Raw genomic sequence first — 22,796 nt, forward strand, 5'->3', positions numbered from 1 at the left:
AAATCCATTTTCATTACCAACCCATCTGACATAGGACTTGCTTCATAGAATATATTGATGGAACTCTGCAACTCTTTCACCATGGCAAACCATATGGACCAGTTATGTTGCGGATGAGGAGTTGCTTGCAATTGTCAATGTGTCGACTGACTTAGATCTTGAATTTGGACCAACGATGTTATCGTGAAGAGCTGCATTGCAGATGCCATGATCGACATAATAGAGGACATATTACGAGAAGGGAAGAGAGAGAGAGAGAGAGCAGAAACTGAGAGATTGAGAGGAAACAAATTAAGGGAATGACAATTAGGTAATTTTATTTACAAAATATTACGGTTATAATGGGTTAATGATAATAAAATTAAAATTGAGTGAGTTTTAAGAAACAAATTTAAAATGAAAGATAGTTTTAAAAGAATACCTAAAGTTTAGAGACGATGATCGAAAATTATCCGTTTTTTTTATTGGTTTTTCAATAACATAAATAAAAATATAAAAATAAATTCAATTAAATCCTTATACAGAAAAGTCAAACAAATTAATTATTTTTTTTATCAATTAAGTACTTGTTTTTATTTTTAAGAGTCAAATAAATTTTGGTATAATATAATATTATTTTTTTAATTTGAAATATTAAAAATTAGTATTTTAATTAATATAAAAATTTTAAAAAGTATATGGAAATAAGTAAATAATTTTTAAAACTACAAAAATAAAATTTTTATGATTAAAAAAATGATATTTTGTTACTAAAAAGTAATATTTTATTACTAAAAAACATTTTATTATTAAAAATAATATTTTATTGTTATAAAATAATATTTTATTATTAAAAAAACATTATATTAGATCAGGCTTATTTGATGTTTAGAAAAAGTATAGGGGCTTAACTGATAAAAAAAAAAGAATTAGACTTATTTGGTCCTTGATCAGAATTAGAACTTGCTCATGACTATCAGAGTATATGATACAACACGTCGGGTGCATAAGATAATGTACATGACGAATCCTATAGCTGATGTATATAGGATTCTACTCATGTTTTCTCTTTCCTTTTGTATTTTAAGACATATATTTAGAAATGTTTTTTCTATGTACCATAAGTATAAAATCTTACTTGAAAAGGTTCATGCTAAATCTGTTTAGCATCTTATCTATGTGTATGGATTGAGAAAAATGTAATAGCCTTTTAGATCTATCTTTATATATCTTAATTCTTAGAATATAGGTTGCTTCTCCTAGATCTTTCAAGAAAAATTGCTTAGAAAGCCATATCTTGACTGATTATAGGACTGAGATGTTATTTTCTATAAGCAATATTTCATCTACATATAGCACAGGGAAAATGACTGTGCTCCCAATAACCCTTTTGTATATACAGGGATCATCCACATTTGGCGAGAAATCAAACTCTTTGATTGTCTCATGAAAACGGATGTTTCAGCTCCTAGATGCTTACTTCGATCCATAAATAGTTTTTTAAAGGTTGATACTTTATTGTTATCACTGTATGGATCCATCAATTTGTGCTGTGTAGACTTCCTCAACTAGATTTTCATTTAGGAAAATTGTCTTCACATCCATTTACTAAATCTCATAATCATAATGAGCAGCAATAGCAAGTAATATCCTAATGGATTTCAACGCAACTGTTGGTGAAAAAGTTTCATCAAAGTTAATTCATTATCTTTGATGATAACCTTTTACAACTAGCCATGCTTTATAGATAATCACATTACCTTGCATGTTCATCTTCTTCTTGAAAATCCATTAATACCTAAGGAATTTTATCCTTTCAAGTGGATCAACCAAGGACCATACTTAGGTTATCATATATGGAACCCATTTAAGATACATTGCCTTTAGCCATAATTTTGATTTCGAACTTTTCAGAACTTTCTCATAGCTTGAAGGTTCATTATCTTTTGCTAGTGTTATTTTCTTGTCATAATTTATGAGAAACCCAAATCTCTCAAGAACACAACGTGTTTTAGCAGATTGTCTAAGAGCTTGTGTAACGATTGTCTCTTCCTCTTGGATAATAAGCTCAGAGTCAATCGGTTGTTCTACCTCTATTTATAGATCGTAAACTTCATTAAATTTAATTCTACTTCCACTATCTTCTTTTAGAAGGTATTATTTGATTAAGAAGATGACATGCTTTCGAACAAATATCTTTTATTCTGAGGGTTTATAGAAATAATATTCCAACAACTCTTTAGGATATCTCATAAATATGCATTTATCAGGTTTACTGTCTAGTTTATCTAATATAATTCTTTTTACATAAGCAAGGCAATCCCATACTTTTATATGGGAAAGAACTGATTTCTTCTTATAGTACATCTCATATAATGTAGTGTCAACTAATTTGGGTGAAACTCTTTTTATTATATAAAGCAGTTTTCAATGCATAACCCCTGAAAGACTTGGATAAGTTTGCAAGACTCATTATGGATTAAACCATATTTAATAGAGTTTGATTTCTCTTTTCAGATACACTATTGTGCTATGGTGTATATAGAGGAGTCTATTGAGATAATATTACATTATTTTCCAAATAACTTTGAAACTATTGATTAAGTATTCTCCACCTCGATCTAACTGCACCAATATACAAATGATATGAGAAATAAAATTAAAAATAATTCTTTTATGAGTTGACATTGTTATAAACAAATCATATGAGCATACATAAAGTACCTAAAATGGTTAACCTGGAAAGCTAGTAGAAAAGAAAAGAATTGTCATTCCAATAGGGGCATTCATAACGGTACCTTATGATATCATAAAACCACATTTGAAAGAAGGCATCACAACTTGGAAATTTTATGAATAAAATTATATGCTATATCTTATATGACATACAACGGCGCTTAAAAGATATTATTACAATCTAGATGCATGACATAAGATAATACTTGAAAGATAGTATCACACTCCAACTGTGAGTATAAAACGACATTTGAAAGACAGTGTCACAGCTAATTCCGAATTCCCATTCTCTAGCAAACTAAACCAAATGATCACTTGAAAAAAATTAAACATGTTGATTACTCATTTCATTCTTTTTGATATGGAGCAACTAGTCTTGGACTATACGGCAGACTTGGACCGGACCTAACTTTTGCTGTCGACATCCTATATAGACCCACGATAGCTTTTCCGAAAGAAAATTTCGAGACGCACGATTTTCAAAAATGTGACACAGGCCATAGGCCTGTTACAAAGTTCAATATGAAAATTCCATTGTTTAGGGGGTCAATTTTGCATTTTAATGATTTTTTGGATATTTTGGGTATTTTTATAATTTTGCTTATTAGGGTTTTGTTTTTATTATAAATAGCCTCTATTGGCTATTAGAAACTCACTTGAGGAATTTCAATAAGACTTTTAGTCTTCTAGCCTATATTTTCTCTTATTTCGTCTTAGCCAAACGATATTAGTTAAAACTCCTGACGAAGTCTAAATAGTCCTTTATCAGATTGGTATCAGAGCTAAGTTCGACCATGGCAGATAACTAAGAGGCGTGACTTGCTGCGATTGAGGCATCTTTAGCAGAATTGAGGGAGATGATCGGATAGCTGACCCTGCAGCAAGGACTCCACCAAACTGCTGCCGCCGCACACCCCTCAGTCGCCAATCCTGTGGTCGCCAATCCTGCGCTTGCAAATCTCCATCAGAATTATCAGGAAGGTTATAAGATCAAGATAGACCTTCAAAACTTTTCTGGTTCGCTAGATGTGGAATTTGTTCTTGATTGGCTGGTAAAGGTTGAATGTTTTTTCGAAGTTATGAACGTGGAAGAGGATCGCAAGGTTCTGATTGTAGCCTACAAGTTAAAAGGGAGTGCAGCAGCCTGGTGGAATTCGATTCAAAACGAACGCTATCAGAGGAGGCTAGAACCCATACGAAACTGGGTATTGATGAAGCAGATATTTGAACAACGATTCTTACCTAGCGATCACTCTCAGGTTTTGTATAACCGGTATCATGACTGTGTACAGGGGAACCAAAGGGTGGATGAATATACCGAGGAGTTTTTAAGGTTGCAGGCGAGGTGTGAAAACTGTGAGAAGGAAGCCCAACAGGTTGCTCATTATCAGAGGGGCCTGAATAAAAAAATTCATTGTATGATGGGAGTAGCTGTGATTTTCACCTTGGCAGACGCTATTGAGATGGAAAAAAGGGCAGAAGAGTATGTTGATTGGCAGCCACGATAGCAGTACAACTAGAATTTCAATTACAGAAATTCTGGTTCAACAGGGATGCAGCAGTATAGAGGCAATTACAGCGGGCAGCTTTCTAAGGTTGTAAATTCTGGCAATCCTCAGAATACCATGGAAGAAAGGAGAGACAATAAGGGAAAGGCAGTCACCACTACAACAGACAAAAGAGGCAGAACCAATCCTTATCAGAAGCCAATGGGAGACATATGTTACCGCTGCAGGCAACCTAGTCATCGATCAAACAATTGTCCAGAACGTAGAGGAGTTAATACTGATCGTCGATAGGTTAATATAATTGAGCAGGTGGCTGAAACTGACGAGGAAGTGGATGACGATGATGGATCTATTACTGGTTCTGAAGATGGAGAGGTCACCTATGTGGTGAAGAAAATCTTATGCTCAACAAAACAGGAGGATGAGACGCAAAGGAGGAAGATTTTTCAGGCAAAGTATCGAGTAGGAGAGGCAATTTGCAGACTAATTATAGATAGTTGCAGTTGTGAGAATCTGATTGTAATACCTGGCTAGAATCCGGCATCAGAATTCCAATCCTCCGACGGAATCTCCGTTGGAATCCAGAATCTCGGATACCGGAACCTCTGGAAGGGTAAAATATGTTTTTACAAAATGATTTTCATGATTTTATTGTTTGGTTTTGAGTTAAGGTTTTAAATTGAAAGAAAAATGTTTTGAGGGATAAGCCCAGGTTCGGCCGCCAAACATGGTGCTGCCGCGGGAGCTCTTTCTGCCCCCGAAGGTGGTCTGGCCAGCCACCTATAAGAGGCCCCCAGTTCGAAAACGGGTGAGTTTTTCTCTCCATTTTCGGGCGAAGGTGAGTTCTTGCCCTCCCTTTGATGATTTTATGATTTTCTTTCAAATCCTTCAATGTTTTCATGAGTTTTTATCTTGTTTTTGAAGTTTTTAAGTTTAAATCGAAGTTTTGAAGTTTGGAGACCTCCGGAGACCGTTTTCTCCTAATCTCCAAGTTTGGGTCACATCTACCTTCGATCTTCAAGAGATAAGTGTAGATCTTTGCTTTTATTATGTTTTAAATAAGTTTTTAAGAGGTTTAAGGGTTTCTTTATGCATGTTTTGGTTAGATCTAAAATATTAGGGTTTATGTTAGTTTTATTATAAATGTATGCTATGTGTGGTTTTGTTGTTGTTTGTTGGGGTTTAGGTTAGTTTTATGCCCCTTATGCATGTTGGAGTGAGTATGCATGTTCTGGGAAGTTGGGAGTGAGGATTTGAGAGTTTCGGAGCTGAAATGCATGTGACAGAATTGGGTTCTGCCATTCTGGAGAACCCAGGTTCGGCCACCGAACTTGCATGGAAGGCAGCCTTTTGGCCGCCTAACATGCCCCCGAAAGCATGCACTTTCGGATCTGGAAGGGAGTTTCGGCCGCCGAACCCTCCCCCGAAAGTCCCTGACTTTCGGATCTGTGGAGGACTTTCGGCCGCCGAACCTGCCCCTGAAGGACCCTGACTTTCGGATCTGTAGAGGACCTTCAGCCGTCGAAGGTGCTGCCGAAAGTCCTCTGCCCAGCCTTCTTTTGCTTGTTTCATATGCATGCTTTATGATGTTTTAGGGGGTTTTTGGGGAGATGTTTAGAGTCCTACTAGAGTTATGTTTGGTCCCTCACTTGAGTTCATCAATGTAGGATCAGATCTGAGAGACCGAAGAGACCAGCAGTGAGTCAGCTGCTTCAGTGTTAGTCAAGCGTCAGCCAGAGGTGAGTAGAACTGAACTATATTTTTTTAAAGTAACTGTAATACCCGGCTAGACTCCGATATCGGAATCCCTACCGTCCGGTGGGATCTCGGATGTCGGAAACCTCTAGAAGGGTAAAGTCATGTTTTTATAAAATGTTTTAATGTATTTTATGTTTTAAGTTAATAAGGAAATTGAGTTTTGAATGAAAAAGACTAAGGAGACATTTCCAGGTTTGGCCGCCGAACGTGGGATGGTTTAGGGGGGCATGTTAGGCTTCCAAAAGTCTCAAAGGTTCGGCCGCCGAACCTCATGTTCGGCCGCCGAACTTGCATGAGATGTGGGGGCATGTTCGGCTGCCGAAAGGTGGTCTGCCAGCCCTATATAAGAGCTCCATGGCCGAAACGGGCGAGTTTTCTCCCCATTTTCGGCCACGGTGAGTTCATGCTCTCCTATGGTTCGTTTTTGATGTTTTTCCTCCGATCTTTCATGTTTTAACAAGCTTTGTGTTGATTTGAAGAGATTTGAACAAAAAGAGCAAGTTTTGGAAACTTGGAGACCAAAGAGCGGATCTCTCCCATCTCCGAGTTGGATCGTCTCTCCTCTCGTTCTACAAGAGGTAAGAGTAGATCCATAGTTCATTTTACGTTTTAAGTAAGTTTTATGAAGTTTCTTGGGGTAGAAATGCATGTGTAGGTTTATGTTGAGTTTTTGGTTAGATGTTATGTTTATGAGAAATGTTGGTTGTTTAATGTGTTGTAGTTGGGGTTTAGGATAGTTTGAAGCCCCTAGGAGCTTGTATGCTTGAGTATGCATGTTGTAGAATAGGAAAATGCATGTTTGGTTGTGTTGGGAGGCATTTGTGCATGTTGAGCTGAGTTTCTGCCCTTTTGGGAGAAACCAGGTTTGACAGCCGAAGGCTCTTTCGGCCGCCGAACCTGCCTGTGGTAGCATGAATCGGCTGCCGAACCCTGCCCCCGAAAGTGGACTTTCGGCTTTGGAAGGGAGTTTCGGCCGCCGAAGGTGCCGCCGAACATGCATGAGTTTCGTCTCTGGAGGGAACCTTCGGCCGCCGAAAGTGCCGCCGAAGGTGCATGACTTTCGGCTCTGGAGGGCCTTTCGGCCGCCGAACCTGCCGCCGAAAGTGCCCTGTTTAGCCCTCCTTTGCATGAATTTCTTGATTGTTTTGAGATGTTTTAGGGGGGTTTTTGGGGGATATTTTAGAGTTATGTTTATGTATGTTTGGTCCCTCATCTGAGTCCACCTGTGTAGGTTCGGACCCGAGGAACCGAGGAGGTCAACAGTGCTAGCTGCTTCAGAGTCCTTAGAGCATCAGCCAGAGGTGAGTGGAACAGAATTATGCTTTAAAAATTGAATAAAATGTTTAGCATGATCCATGCATCATAAATGCTATGTTTACGTAGGTTGTATTGCATTAGTAATCACGAATATGATGCATTGCATTTTTATTGTTGATGTGGATGGATGTTGGATGACCCACTAGCTCTCAGTATGTAACATATGAAGTCCAGGGCTGCCCATGCCACGCGTCCTGGCACCATGTCATGAAGTCCCGGGCTGCCCATGCCACGCGTTCGGGCAATTGCATTATTGTTTATGAAAATGAGAGTTATTGGCGACAAGTCCGTCCTTAATGTGAAATGTCTGTGTTATGATGCATTCCATGAAAGCATGAATAATTAAAATGTTTTATGGTTCTGCTCACTGGGCTTTTTAGCTCACCCCGTTCCCTTAACCCCCAGGTTTGCAGGTATAGGATAGAGCAGGAGGTCGGATAGAGTAAAGTTTTGGTTATGTAATAGCTAGCAGTGGACATGATGGATGTTGTAATGTAATGTTGAGTCATGTAATGTAATGACAGTATTGAGGTTTAGAAGTGTGCTTGACCCTAGCTGTGTAATCCCTTTATGAATGCATGATCTTTTATTGATGTTTATGTTTTACCAAACTTAATGCATGATTATGGCACCCCATTAGAGCATTGATGAGGACTCCATGGTAGGGTTAATGTTAATGTCTATGTTAATGCATGCACAGGTTGAGTTTGGTTCATGAATGAAAAGAAAAGTTTTAATTTTTATGTATGTTGTTGATCATGTATGGGATTACACAGGTTCACAGGATGTATGTTAGGCTTGCTACGGGTCCCGGCGGCCTTAAGCCGATCTGGATCCTAGCGCCGGTAGCGGTCCGATTTCCGGGCTGTTACAGTAACTAAATTTTTAAGCATGTTCATTGATAGAGCATATTTTAGTCCATATTATCATAATTTTATTGATGTTTATTTACACCTTTTCTACCTAATTTTGTGGTTTTAATAATGTTTTGCAGATTTTAGGTGTAAAGAGACAATCTGGAGAAAATGCTCTTAAAACTGTCAAAAAGTGTCAAATATGGAAAGTGCCAAAAAAGGAAAGTTTTCAAATAAGGAAAGTTTTCAAATAGGAAAAGTGCAGAAGAAAAAACAAATAAGGAAAGCTCAGTCAGAAGATTATTTGAAATTCAAATCGCAAATCTTTCTTTCCTTATTCAAAGATGTGCACACACTGCAGCAGTCAAATCTTCCTATTTAGGCAGCAAGATTTCAAGGAGATGCACTTGCCTCTTCTTCATTCAGCATTCAAAATTCAAACGAAGGCTCCACCTAAAAAGGAAAGATAAGACAGATTCACTTTTCTTTCTGCATTCAATGACCACGCGCCACCTGCTTTCTGCAAAGCAAGATGCGCGCCTTCCTCTTTTGAATCCTTGGTGCACGCCTCCTTCCTTCTGGAGAATTTGCAACGCGATTCTTTCCTTTTCAGCACTTTGAGCAGCCTCTTCACTAATTAGGAAGCAAGTATGACCTAGGGCAGCACTTTCAACTATAAAAAGACACATAAGGAGCCTCCACATAACTTTTACACTCCCCCTTGGAGACACCTACGGGATTGCAAGTGACACCATCTCTTCTTCTTTCTTTCTTTTATTTTCTTTTTTTGTTTCAGCCATGAGTGGCTGAAATCTTTTTTTCTAGTTGAAGATTGGTTGAAACTTTGGTTGTTTTTTGGATTGTGAGATCTGAACTGTAATACCCGGCTAGACTCCGGTATCGGAATTTCTACCGTCCGGTGGAATCTCGGATGTCGGAGACCTCTAGATGGGTAAAACCATGTTTTCATGAAATGTTTTAATGTTTTTGATGATTTTAAGTAAAGAGGAAATGAGTTTTTGAATAAAAACAACCTTGGAGGAAAGCTCAGGTTCGGCCGCCGAAACTCAAAGTTCTGCCGCCGAACATGCATGCATTTCGGGTGTGCCTTAGGCCCCTGAAGGCATAAGTGAGGGAAGTCCAGGTTCGGCCGCCGAACCTCAAGTTCGGCCGCCGAACATGGCATGCATGCGGAGGCACATTCGGCCCCCGAACGTGGACTGGACTGCCACTATAAAAGGGTCCCTTAGCCGAAAACGGGCGAGCTTTTTTTCCATCTTCGGCCAAGGTGAGCCTTTCCGCCATTCCTCACCATCCTTGAGTTCTTTCCTTCAAATCTTTCATGATTTTCACAAGTTTTCATCTTGTTTTGAAGATTTTCAAGTTTTGAGCAAGTTTTGGAGCTTTGAGGTTCAAGAACTCAAATCTCTCCCACCTCCGAGTTTAGGTCGTCTCACTCTTGATCTTCAAGAGGTAAGAGCCGATCTTAAGCTCATTTTATGTTTTAAGCAAGTTTTATGCAAGATCTATGGGGTAGAATGCATGTTTAGGTTATAGTTATGTTTATGGGTTTTTGATGAGTTTTTGAGCATTGTGGCTTGTAAATGTATGCTGATGTGTTGTAGTTGGGGTTTAAGGTAGTTTGAGACCCCTAGGAGCTTGTATGCATGTTTTGGTTGAGCTTAATGCATGATGGTTTGAGTTTGGAGGCATTTGTGCATGTTTGAACCAAGTTTCTGCCCTTTTAGGAGAAACCAGGTTCGGCCGCCGAACCATCTTGTGGAGGCAGCCTTCGGCTGCCGAAGCTTGCCCCCGAAAGGAGACTTTCGTCTCTGTCTGGGAGTTTCGGCCGCCGAAAGTGCCGCCGAACATGCATGAGTTTTGCCTCTGTCTGGGAGTTTGGCCGCCGAAGGTGCCGCCAAACCTGCCTGACTTTCGGCTCTGGAGGGACTTTCGGCCGCCGAACCTGCCCTGTCCAGCCTTCCTTTGCATGTTCTTGCATGGATGTTTTGTGATGTTTTAGGGGGTTTTTGGGGGATGTTTTTAGTGTTATGTTCTAGTATGTTGGTCCCTCATTTGAGTCCACCTGTGTAGGTTCGGACCCGAGGAACCGAGGACCTCAGCAGTGAGTCAGCTGCTTCAGTCAGTGTCAGAGCTAGCCAGAGGTGAGTGGAATGACTCTTATGCTTTTAAATAAATAAATAAATCAGTTTTGAGCATGTTCATGCATCACGGATGCCATGTGATATTCTAGGATGCTTGCATTAGAAATCATGAATATGTTGCATTGCATAATATGTTGTTGATGTGGATGAATGTTGAATGATCCATTAGCCCTCATATGTTATGACATGATGATATGATATGGAAGTCCAGGTGTGGCCTGCACTACGCCCCTGGCACTATGTAAGAGAAAGACCGGACGTGGCCTGCACTACGCCCCCGGCACTATGGATTATGTATGTTATGTTATGTTATGAATAAGATAAAGACCAGGTGTGGCCTGCACTACGCCCCTGGCATGATTGGATTATGTAGAGGGCTAAATGGTGACAAGTTCATCCTTGATATGATTAGTTGTGATGTGATGCATTTCATGTTATCATATGTTTTAAATGCTTTACTATTCTGCTCACTGGGCTCTAGTAGCTCACCCCTCTCCCAAATTCTCCAGGTTTGCAGGTACGGGTTAGACAGAGAAGTCAAGAGGAGTAAGGAAGTCTTATGTATGTAATAGTTAGAATGTGGACATGACAGATTGTATAATGATGTTTGGACATGTAATGTAATGATATTGAGGTTATAAGTGTGCTTGACCATAGTATAATGTAATCCCTTTAGAAACATGATCTTAATGTTATTGATGTCCATCTTTAGCCAACTCAACTCTTGTTATGCCACCCATTGGGGGCATTGATGAGATCCCTCAGAGGGGTCAAGTTTATGATTATGTATATGTTCAGTGCATGCACAGGTTGAGTTTGGTGGATGATAGAATGTATGAAAGAAAAGTTTTAAATTTTTTTATGTAAAATTGTTGATCATGTATGGGATTAAACAGGTTTACAGGTTACATGTCAGGCTTGCTACGGGTCCCGGCGGCCTTAAGTCGACCCGGATCCTAGCGCCGGTAGCGGTTCGATTTTCGGGTCGTTACAGAATGGTATCAGAGCCCTAGGTTCATATGGTCGAACCTAGAGTGTCGGGCTCATAGATGTTATAGAAGGTCAAGCACAGTAGGAAAGGTCATGTCCACTAGGATAGGATGTGGAGTCCTGTCTTACATGATGATGTGAAATGCTATGATATGAATGTGATGTGTGTGATGCGGGTTCATGTGTGCCCACATGAACCATATGACGCTAATGTTTATGTGATGTGAACTATTTTTCAGAAAACAGGATGAGAGGAACTCGTCGATCAGCAAGATTGACTGGAGTACCACCTGAGGATGAGGGCACGAGCGCCCGTCCTCCAGCATTGCCTAGGGCAATGTCTAGTAGGTCTAGCAGAGAAAGAGCAGTAAGAGACCCTAGAAGGTCTTTGGATCTGGGTAGAAGCAGATCAGTAAGAGGAACAGTTCAGGGAGGAGCGTCAGAGGACATGGGGGATGATATGGATGTAGAGCAGAGGAGGGATGGCAGTCTGGGAGTTAGCATATCAGAAGAAGGAATGGGAGAATCCCAAGGAGGCACTCAGGCCTCGGGATTTGTTCAGCCACCTTACTACCCACCCTTCTCACAAAACCCTGGGTATTCGATGGGAGGCACATCGGACTACCACAGCTTTAGCCCTTATCCCACACAGATGCCATACCCACCTTATTATCCACCATATTCACAATACCCAATGTATCCACCCCCACCTTACTATCCAAATCCAGCAAACCCTATCCCAGGGGATGCTGCACCTCTTCCTCCTCCAGCTGAACCAGCAGCCCCAGTTACTCAACCTTCTAGACCTAGCTCAGCCAGTGGGAGCAAGGTCAAGATGACCGACTACATGAAGTTGGGTGCTCCCCAATATGAAAAAGGGGATGACCCATTTGTGTATCTGGAGAGGGTCAAGGTGATCACAGATGAGATTGGGGCTGATGATAGTAGAGCCATTTAGATGGCTGGGTTCACACTTAAGTGCAAAAAGGCACGAGAGTGGTTCAAGAATTATGTGAACCCGAAAGTGGATAACATGTCTTGGGAGGAGTTTGCAAACGAGTTTGCGGGATGGGCTTTCCCAGATAGTTCAAGGGAGCTGAAGATGATAGAGTTTGAGCAGTTGAGGCAGATTGATGAGATGGGTGTAGAGGAGTTCACAGACAGATTTTTGGAGCTGTTGCCTTTTGCAGGGCAAAGCCTTGACTCAGACCAGAAAAGGTCAAGGAGGTATATCATGAAACTCCACTCCAGATATTCCTCCTTGATCCAGTCAGCAGATAGGGAGAGCTTCCATGCCATAGTGGATATGGCTTGGAAAATGGAGGCCAGTGCCATCGTTCAGGGGATAGTTAAACAGTCAGTGGCACAGCCTTCTGTTTCTAAGACCCCAGGCTCTTCTTCAATGAGTGCAGCAACTTCAGGTAGCAAGAAGTGGGACAGAGGTCCCAGGAAGTCTAAGAAGAACAAGTTCTGGAACAAGGTTAACTCTAGTCTGGGACTAGGAAGTGGCTCAAGCTCTGGTGCGGATAATGCAGTTTGTGCAAGGTGTGGTAAGCCACACAGAGGAGTATGTCGGTTTGGGACGACGGCCTGTTACAGATGTGGTCAGGAGAGGCATATGTCTCGAGAATGTCCAAGAGCAGCCCCGATGGCACAGTCCCAACAGACAGCTTCAGGTAGTATAGCGCAGCCAGCAGCTCCAGCCATGACGCAGGCCAGTGGCAGAGGCAGGGGGAGAGGGGCAGCCTCTTCTTTAGCGAGGTTCAGAGGTGAAGGTCCATCAGCTCCAGCACGGATCTTCACGATGACACAGCAGGAGGCAGATGCATCTAACACCGTGGTGGCAGGTAACTTAGTCATTGGTTGTTCAGATGTGTATGCCTTGATGGACCCTGGTGCATCTCATTCTTTTGTTACACCGAGAGCCGTCCAGAGGTTAGGGTTGATGATCTCTGAGTTAGAGTGTCCTCTCTGGGTCAGTGGACCCAAGTGTGATCCATCAGTGGCAGAGTCAGTCTGCCAGTGTAGTCCTGTTTTTGTTGAGGGAAGATGCTTGTCCGCCGACCTTATGGTTCTAGACTTGACAGATTTTGACGTCATTCTAGGGATGGACTGGTTATCTACCCATGGTGCTACCTTGGACTGCAGGGACAAGGTAGTCAGGTTCAGAGGTCAGGATGGGTCAGAGGTTGTCTTCAGAGGAGACAGGAGGGGTACACCTAGAGGTCTGATATCAGCTCTTAAGGCTCGTAGGTTGCTTAGGAGGGGATGTCAGGGGTATTTGGCTCATGTGAGAGAGCTTAGCAGTCAGGTTAGAGAGCCCGCCTCGGTGCCAGTGGTTAGAGAGTTTCTAGACGTCTTCCTAGACGAGTTGCCAGGTTTACCACCTGCTAGGGAGATAGAGTTCGAGATAGAATTGATGCCTGGAACCCGACCGATCTCTATCCCTCCCTACAGGATGGCTCCAGCCGAGTTGAAGGAATTGAAAGAACAGTTGCAAGAGCTGGTAGACAAGGGCTTCATCCGACCGAGTACCTCACCCTGGGGTGCTCCAGTTTTGTTTGTCAGAAAGAAGGATGGATCCCTCAGACTTTGTATCGACTACCGGCAGTTGAACAAAGTCACTACCAAGAACAAGTACCCTTTGCCAAGGATCGACGATCTATTCGACTAGCTAGCAGGAGCGGGTTGTTTCTCCAAAACAGATCTGAGATCTGGGTACCATCAGCTGAGGATCAGAGATGAGGATGTGCCAAAGACGGCTTTCAGGACCAGATATGGGCATTTTGAGTTCCTTGTAATGCCGTTCGGGTTAACTAACGCCCCTGCAGCATTCATGGACCTCATGAACAGAGTGTTTAGTCAGTACCTGGATCACTTTGTTATTGTCTTCATAGATGATATCTTGGTGTATTCCAGGAATGCAGAGGAGCATGCCCATCATCTGCGGTTGGTTTTGCAGACCTTGAGGGAACATGGCTTATATGCCAAGTTCTCTAAGTGTGAGTTCTGGCTGAGGAGCATTTCGTTCTTGGGGCATGTAGTGTCAGAGAATGGGATAGAGGTGGACCCCAAGAAGACAGAAACTGTGGCTAACTGGCCTAGACCCACTTCAGTGACGGAGATCAGGAGTTTCTTGGGTTTGGCAGGTTACTACAGGAGGTTCGTTCAGGACTTCTCAAAAATAGCAGCTCCTCTGACCAGACTAACCAGGAAGAATCAGAAGTTTTTGTGGACCGACCAGTGCGAAGAGAGTTTCGAAGAGCTTAAGAAGAGGTTGACTTCAGCACCAGTTTTAGCTCTGCCATCTAGTGATGAGGACTTTACAGTCTTTTGTGATGCGTCCCGTGTGGGACTGGGTTGTGTACTAATGTAGAACGAGAGGGTGATTGCTTATGCTTCTAGGCAGCTAAAGAAGCATGAGTTGAATTACCCCACACATGACCTTGAGATGGCAGCAGTAATCTTTGCACTCAAGATGTGGAGGCACTACCTCTATGGGGTAAAGTGTGAGATCTTCACAGATCATAAAAGCCTACAGCACATCCTGAGTCAAAGAGACTTGAACTTGAGACAGAGGAGATGGGTGGAGCTGCTGAGTGACTATGATTGCAAGATTCAGTATCATCCGGGTAAGGCGAATGTCGTGGCAGACGCCCTAAGCCGGAAGTCACTAGGCAGTCTATCCCACATCACGGCAGAGAGGAGACCAGTGGTGAAGGAGTTTTACAAGCTCATTGATGAAGGTCTACAGTTGGAGTTGTCTAGTACAGGTGCTTTAGTGGCCCAGATGAGAGTGACACCTGTGTTTCTGGAGCAGGTGGCTCAGAAACAGCATGAGGATTCAGAGTTAGTAACGATTGCCAGGACTGTTCAGTCAGGCAAAGCTAGTGAGTTCAGATTTGACAGTAAGGGGATCCTCCGCTATGGGAGTCGTTTGTGCGTACCAGATGACATAGGGCTAAAAGAAGACATTATGAGGGAGGCTCATAATGCAAGATACAGCGTTCACCCCGGAGCCACCAAGATGTATCAAGACTTGAAGAAAGTTTATTGGTGACCAGCGATGAAGAAAGAAGTGGCACAGTTTGTGTCAGCCTGCGAAGTGTGTCAGAGGGTGAAGCTGGAACATCAGAAGCCGGCTGGAATGCTTAACCCGCTACCTATTCCAGAGTGGAAATGGGAGAATATAGCTATGGACTTCGTAGTGGGGTTACCGGCAGCGTCCAACAGATTGGACTCCATATGGGTGATTGTGGACAGACTCACCAAATCTGCTCACTTCATCCCTGTCAGGAGTGGCTACTCTGTGGACAAGTTGGCACAGGTATATGTGGATGAGATCGTCAGGCTGCATGGGGTTCCGGTTTCGATAGTGTCGGATAGAGGGCCCCAGTTCACCTCCAGGTTTTGGCGGAGTCTGCAGAATGCCATGGGTACTAGATTGGATTTCAGTACTGCCTTCCACCCCCAGACGGACGGACAGTCCGAAAGGACCATCCAGACTATCGAGGATATGCTCAGAATGTGTGTGCTGGACTTTGGCGGTTCTTGGAGGCAACATCTACCTTTGGTGGAGTTTGCCTACAATAACAGCCATCATGCTAGCATTGGGATGGCTCCATATGAAGCTTTATATGGGAGGAAGTGCAAGTCACCTGTTTGCTGGGAGGAAGTTGGAGAAAAGGCCTTGGCAGGGCCTGAGCTAGTAGAGATCACTAGCAGGGAGGTACCCATAATCAGAGAGAGAATCAAGACTGCTGCAAGCAGACAGAAGAGTTATGCGGACATCCGCAGAAGACAGGTAGAGTTTCAGGAGGGAGATCTGGTATTGCTCAAGGTGTCTCCAATGAAAGGAGTGGTTCGCTTTGGGAAGAAAGGTAAACTAGCTCCGCGATACATCGGACCCTTTGAAATCTTACAGAAGATTGGGAATGTGTCGTACAAGCTAGATTTGCCTGCTTCAATGGCAAGAATCCATCCGGTTTTCCATGTTTCAATGTTGAGGAAATTTATGTCAGATCCGGACAAGGTTCTTAGTGAGCCTGATGTGGGGATCCAAGAGGATCTCACCTATGTCGAGCAGCCAGTGCGGATCATAGACACCCAGATCAGAAAGCTGAGAAACAAGGAAATCCCGATGGTGAAAGTCCTATGGAACCACCACAATATGGAAGAGTGCACCTGGGAGACACGGGAGTCCATGCTCCAGCAATACCCTTATCTTTTCTAAGGTTAGTTTCTTATATGTTTCATGCGTTTTATGTGTATGATATGTGTATGCCATGCTATGTGTTAGTTGAGGAACATTCGGGGACGAATGTTCTTAAGGGGGGGGAGAATGTAATACCCGGCTAGACTCCGGTATCGGAATTTCTACCGTCCGGTGGAATCTCGGATGTCGGAGACCTCTAGATGGGTAAAACCATGTTTTCATGAAATGTTTTAACGTTTTTTATGATTTTAAGTAAAGAGGAAATGAGTTTTTGAATAAAAACAACCTTGGAGGAAAGCTCAGGTTCGGCCGCCGAAACTCAAAGTTCGGGTGTGCCTTAGGCCCCCGAAGGCATAAGTGAGGGAAGTCCAGGTTCGGCCGCCGAACCTCAAGTTCGGCCGCCGAACCTCAAGTTCGGCCACCGAACATGGCATGCATGCGGAGGCACATTCGGCCCCCGAACGTGGACTGGACTGCCACTATAAAAGGGTCCCTTAGCCGAAAACGGGCGAGCTTTTTTTCCATCTTCGGCAAGGTGAGCCTTTCCGCCATTCCTCACCATCCTTGAGTTCTTTCCTTCAAATCTCTCATGATTTTCACAAGTTTTCATCTTGTTTTGAAGATTTTCAAGTTTTGAGCAAGTTTTGGAGCTTTGAGGTTCAAGAACTCAAATCTCTCCCACCTCCGAGTTTAGGTCGTCTCACTCTCGATCTTCAAGAGGTAAGAGCCGATCTTAAGCTCATTTTATGTTTTAAGCAAGTTTTATGCAAGATCTATGGGGTAGAATGCATGTTTAGGTTATAGTTATGTTTATGGGTTTTTGATGAGTTTTTGAGCATTGTGGCTTGTAAATGTATGCTGATGTGTTGTAGTTGGGGTTTAAGGTAGTTTGAGACCCCTAGGAGCTTGTATGCATGTTTTGGTTGAGCTTAATGCATGATGGTTTGAGTTTGGAGGCATTTGTGCATGTTTGAACCAAGTTTCTGCCCTTTTGGGAGAAACCAGGTTCGGCAGCCGAAGGAACTTTCGGCCGCCGAACCATCTTGTGGAGGCAGCCTTCGGCTGCCGAAGCTTGCCCCCGAAAGGAGACTTTCGTCTCTGTCTGGGAGTTTCGGCCGCCGAAAGTGCCGCCGAACATGCATGAGTTTCGCCTCTGTCTGGGAGTTTCGGCCGCCGAAGGTGCCGCCGAACCTGCCTGACTTTCGGCTCTGGAGGGACTTTCGGCCGCCGAAAGTGCCCTGTCCAGCCTTCCTTTGCATGTTCTTGCATGGATGTTTTGTGATGTTTTAGGGGGTTTTTGGGGGATGTTTTTAGAGTTATGTTCTAGTATGTTGGTCCCTCATTTGAGTCCACCTGTGTAGGTTCGGACCCGAGGAACCGAGGACCTCAGCAGTGAGTCAGCTGCTTCAGTCAGTGTCAGAGCTAGCCAGAGGTGAGTGGAATGACTCTTATGCTTTTAAATAAATAAATAAATCAGTTTTGAGCATGTTCATGCATCATGGATGCCATGTGATATTCTAGGATGCTTGCATTAGAAATCACGAATATGTTGCATTGCATAATATGTTGTTGATGTGGATGGATGTTGAATGATCCATTAGCCCTCATATGTTATGACATGATGATATGATATGGAAGTCCAGGTGTGGCCTGCACTACGCCCCTGGCACTATGTAAGAGAAAGACCGGACGTGGCCTGCACTACGCCCCCGGCACTATGGATTATGTATGTTATGTTATGTTATGAATAAGAGAAAGACCAGGTGTGGCCTGCACTACGCCCCTGGCATGATTGGATTATGTAGAGGGCTAAATGGTGACAAGTTCATCCTTGATATGATTAGTTGTGATGTGATGCATTTCATGTTATCATATGTTTTAAATGCTTTACTATTCTGCTCACTGGGCTCTAGTAGCTCACCCCTCTCCCAAATTCCCCAGGTTTGCAGGTACGGGTTAGACAGAGAAGTCAAGAGGAGTAAGGAAGTCTTATGTATGTAATAGTTAGAATGTGGACATGACAGATTGTATAATGATGTTTGGACATGTAATGTAATGATATTGAGGTTATAAGTGTGCTTGACCATAGTATAATGTAATCCCTTTTGAAACATGATCTTAATGTTATTGATGTTCATGTTTAGCCAACTCAACTCTTGTTATGCCACCCATTGGGGGCATTGATGAGATCCCTCAGAGGGGTCAAGTTTATGATTATGTATATGTTCAGTGCATGCACAGGTTGAGTTTGGTGGATGATAGAATGTATGAAAGAAAAGTTTTAAATTTTTTTATGTAAAATTGTTGATCATGTATGGGATTAAACAGGTTTACAGGTTACATGTCAGGCTTGCTACGGGTCCCGGCGGCCTTAAGTCGACCCGGATCCTAGCGCCGGTAGCGGTCCGATTTTCGGGTCGTTACATGAACATAAGTTGTTTATCTTTTGTTTTTTCAATATTTGTGCAATTTCATGCTTGATTCCATTATTGCTTCGTTATTTTGATCAATGTGGCCAATTGATTATTGATTGTAAGGTAATATATTATTAGTTTGAATTATTTTAAGTCCGTAATTGCTTGGATCGTTCAAACATAAGAACACTTGGTGTAAAAACCAAGGAAATTGTATGATCTAGCAACATCTCATGCGTTTGAGTAGTTAGGATTTGATCTCTCTCTTTCTTCATGCAATTAACAATTGTTTGATGCCTAAGGCCCAAGGACGTTCCTTGGCAATTTGTTAATTAGTAATTAATTAGAGGACGTTCCCTAATTGGTTTAATCATAAGGAGAGACATAGTGGTGAGAAGCGTCTTCCATCTCCATAACTAATCTATTGAATCAATCAAAAGAAACTAAGTGTCGATGATCAATTCCAACAACTGAAGTGGATCCAATTCTTCAACTAGAGCTTTCTTATTATTTATTTCTCTTTTATTTTATTATTCGCTTATTTTAATTGCTTTCAGTAGTTTGTTAATCAAATCAATCTCAAACCCCCCATTTTACTTTTACTGCAATTTATTTTTATTCCGCTTTCAGTTTATCTCGTTTTCAATTTTATCTTGTTTCAGTTTATTTTGCTTTCCGTTTATTTTTCTTTCAGTTTTATCTCGTTTCAGTTTATCTCGTTTTCAGTTTTCTTCTTTTTCAGTTTATTTTTGTTTCAGTTTATTTTATTGGTCTTGATAAGGAAAATAGGTAAGTTCTCAATTCCCTGTGGATTCGATCCTTTCACCACTATCTGCAGTTGTAAATTGTTGATAACCAGAAAGGTTATTTTTGACCGGCTTCGACGACCGCGAGTCAAAAATTGGCGTCGTTGCCGGGGAATTGATTTAACTAATTTATTTTTCTTTCAGGACCTGATGTGTAACCCGAAAAACACCATATCGCAGATCTAAAAAAAAAAAAAAAGAGTGAAGACCATCTTTGCGCAGGAGCACCTTCTGCAACACATTCGGCCGCCGAACTTCATCAACCTTCGGCTGCCGAACCTCATCCTCATTCGGCCGCCGAACATCTCACCAAAAGGCACAGTCACCATCGCAGATCTGAATCATGGATGAGGTAAGTAGATCTGATCTTTCTTTTCTGACATCTTTTATGAAAGATTTTGCCATAGGACTAGTTCAACAGGTTCAAGCACCCCAGCCACCAAAGCCATGTAGGATCTATGGATATGTGGGACACCCAACTGATCAATGTCCTACACTTTATGGGAATAGTCAGCCTAGACATACATTTGAAGGATTCAATGACCAACCAGTTCATGCATTTGGAGGATACTATAAACAGCCAAGACATGATCCATACTATAACACATACAATCCAGGTTGGGGAGACCCTCCGAACTTCAGTTATGCATGGGATAACAACTACCAGGATTATCAAGGAAATCAAGCCCAAGAAGAACCTCCAAGTTCCAACCAACACCTTGAAGAGAAGATTAGGACATTGGCGATTTCTGTGCAAACTCTCCAACAGCAGGTGGAACAATTGACCGCCTCAATGAGTGCAGGTATTTCAGTAGTCAGAAGTACTTAAATATTTTTTACTAGATGCCTTCTTTGAAACGGTGGAAAAAAAGGTATTTTTTTATCCTCTGTCATCGTACTCCCGGGGGTTTTGGGTGCCTTCAGACTAGCTAGCACTATTGGGTGGAGCTGAAAAATAACGGGGTCCGCCCGAGGAGAGAGGAGGAAGGGGCTTTGGCTTTCCCTATAGTGATGGCTAAAGCCTTAAGGAATATTAACATTACTCAGGAGGCAAGAAATGTCGTCTTGTCATGGCAGAGCCATATGTCGACAAGCCAGGCCCGCGCTCCTCGCCTGCCCAGCCTTTTCAAAAGCGTACCCCTTCCTCAGGATTATGATACTTCCCTTTTCAACCTTTTTATTTTCTGAACTGACTATCTTACTTACTTTTTCTTTTGTTTGCAGATATGGCTGAGTCAAGTAGATTCGCAGAAGTGGTATGTGCTGCTCAAAAGGGCAAAGATGTTACCATTAAAATTACCAACCTTCCTGCTAAGTGTGCTCACCCTTCGAAGGATGTGATTGTACTTCCCCCTCCTTCTTCCCAACCTACGACCAAGGAACTGGCATGTAATACCCGACTAGACTCCAGTATCGGAATTCCTACCGTCCGGTGGAATCTCGAATGTCGGAAACCTCTAGAAGGGTAAAATCATGTTTTCATAAAATGTTTTAATGTATTTTATAGTTTTAAGCAAGAAAGAAATTAAGTTTTGAATGAAAATAGTCTTGAGAAGAAGACTCAGGTTCGGCCGCCGAACCTCAAGTTCGGCCGCCGAACATGCTTGCACTTCAGGTGTGCTTTAGGCCCCTGAAGGCATAAGTGAGGGAAGTCCAGGTTTGGCCGCCGAACCTCAAGTTCGGCCGCCGAACATGGCATGCATGCGGAGGCACGTTAGGCCCCTAAAAGTGGCCTGGCCAGCCACCTATAAAAGGGTCCCCTTGTCCGAATGGGCGAGCTTTTCTCCCCATTTTCGGCCAAGGTGAGTTCTCCGCCATCCCTCGCTGATTTTGAGTCCTTTTCTTCAAATCTTTCATGATTTTCATGAGTTTTTACTTTGTTTTGAAGATTTTGAGCATTTAAGCAAGTTTTGAGGCTTGGAAGACTCAGGAGCTCTTTTTCTTGGTTCTCCAAGTTTAGGTCGTCTCTCTCTCGATCTTCAAGAGGTAAGAGCCGATCTTGAGCTTATAGTATGTTTTAAACAATTTTTAAGTTGATTCATGGGGTAGAAATGCATGTTTAGGTTAGTTGAGCTTTGTTAGGTTTTATGTGATTATATGGACAATGTGTGTTGGATATGCATGTTTGATGTGTTGTAGTTGGGGTTTAGGATAGTTTGAGACCCCTAGGTGTTGTTGTATGTGTGTATGCATGCTTTAAGAGAGTGGGATGCTTGATTGGAAGGTTTGGGAGGAAAATGTGCAGTGAAGAGCTGAGTTTCTGCACTTTGGGAGAAACCAGGTTCGGCAGCCGAAAGGATTTTCGGCCGCCGAACCTGTCTATGAGGCAAGCCTTTCGGCTGCCGAAGCCTGCCCCCGAAAATGGACTTTCGTCTCTAGAGGGCACTTTCGGCCGCCGAAGGTGCCGCTGAACCTGCATGACTTTCGGCTCTGGAGGGCCTTTCGGCTGCCGAACCTGCCGCCGAAAGTGCCCTGTTCAGCCCTCCTTTGCATAATTTATGTGATTTTTTTAAGGTGTTTTAGGGAGTTTTTGGGGAATATTTTTAGAGTCATGTTTATGTATGTTAGGTCCCTCATTTAAGTCCACCTGTGTAAGTTCGGACCCGAGGAACCGAGGACCCCAGCAGTGAGTTCAGCTGCTTCTGTGTCTGTCAGAGCTAGCCAGAGGTGAGTGGAATAACTCCCTATGTTTTCAAAGTAATTAATGAACGTTTTAGCATGATTCACACATCATGAATGCCATGAGATATATTAGGGTGCTTGCATTAGAATTTCACAAATATGTTGTATTGCATATTATGTTGTTGATGTGGATGAATGTTGAATGATCCATTAGCCCTTATATAGTATGATATGACAAACTATGGAAGTCCGGGTGAGCCTGCACTACGCCCCCGGCATGATTGGATATGTATGTTATGCTATGGAAGTCCAGGTGTGCCTGCACTACGCCCCTGGCATGATTAGACTGTATGGAGGGCTAAGTGGTGACAAGTTCATCCTTGATGTGAAATGTTTGTGCTGTGATGCATTCCATGATATCACATGTTTTAA

The sequence above is a fragment of the Manihot esculenta genome, chromosome 14 (assembly GCF_001659605.2).
Source record: "Manihot esculenta cultivar AM560-2 chromosome 14, M.esculenta_v8, whole genome shotgun sequence".
In the NCBI taxonomy this organism is placed as follows: Eukaryota; Viridiplantae; Streptophyta; class Magnoliopsida; order Malpighiales; family Euphorbiaceae; genus Manihot; species Manihot esculenta.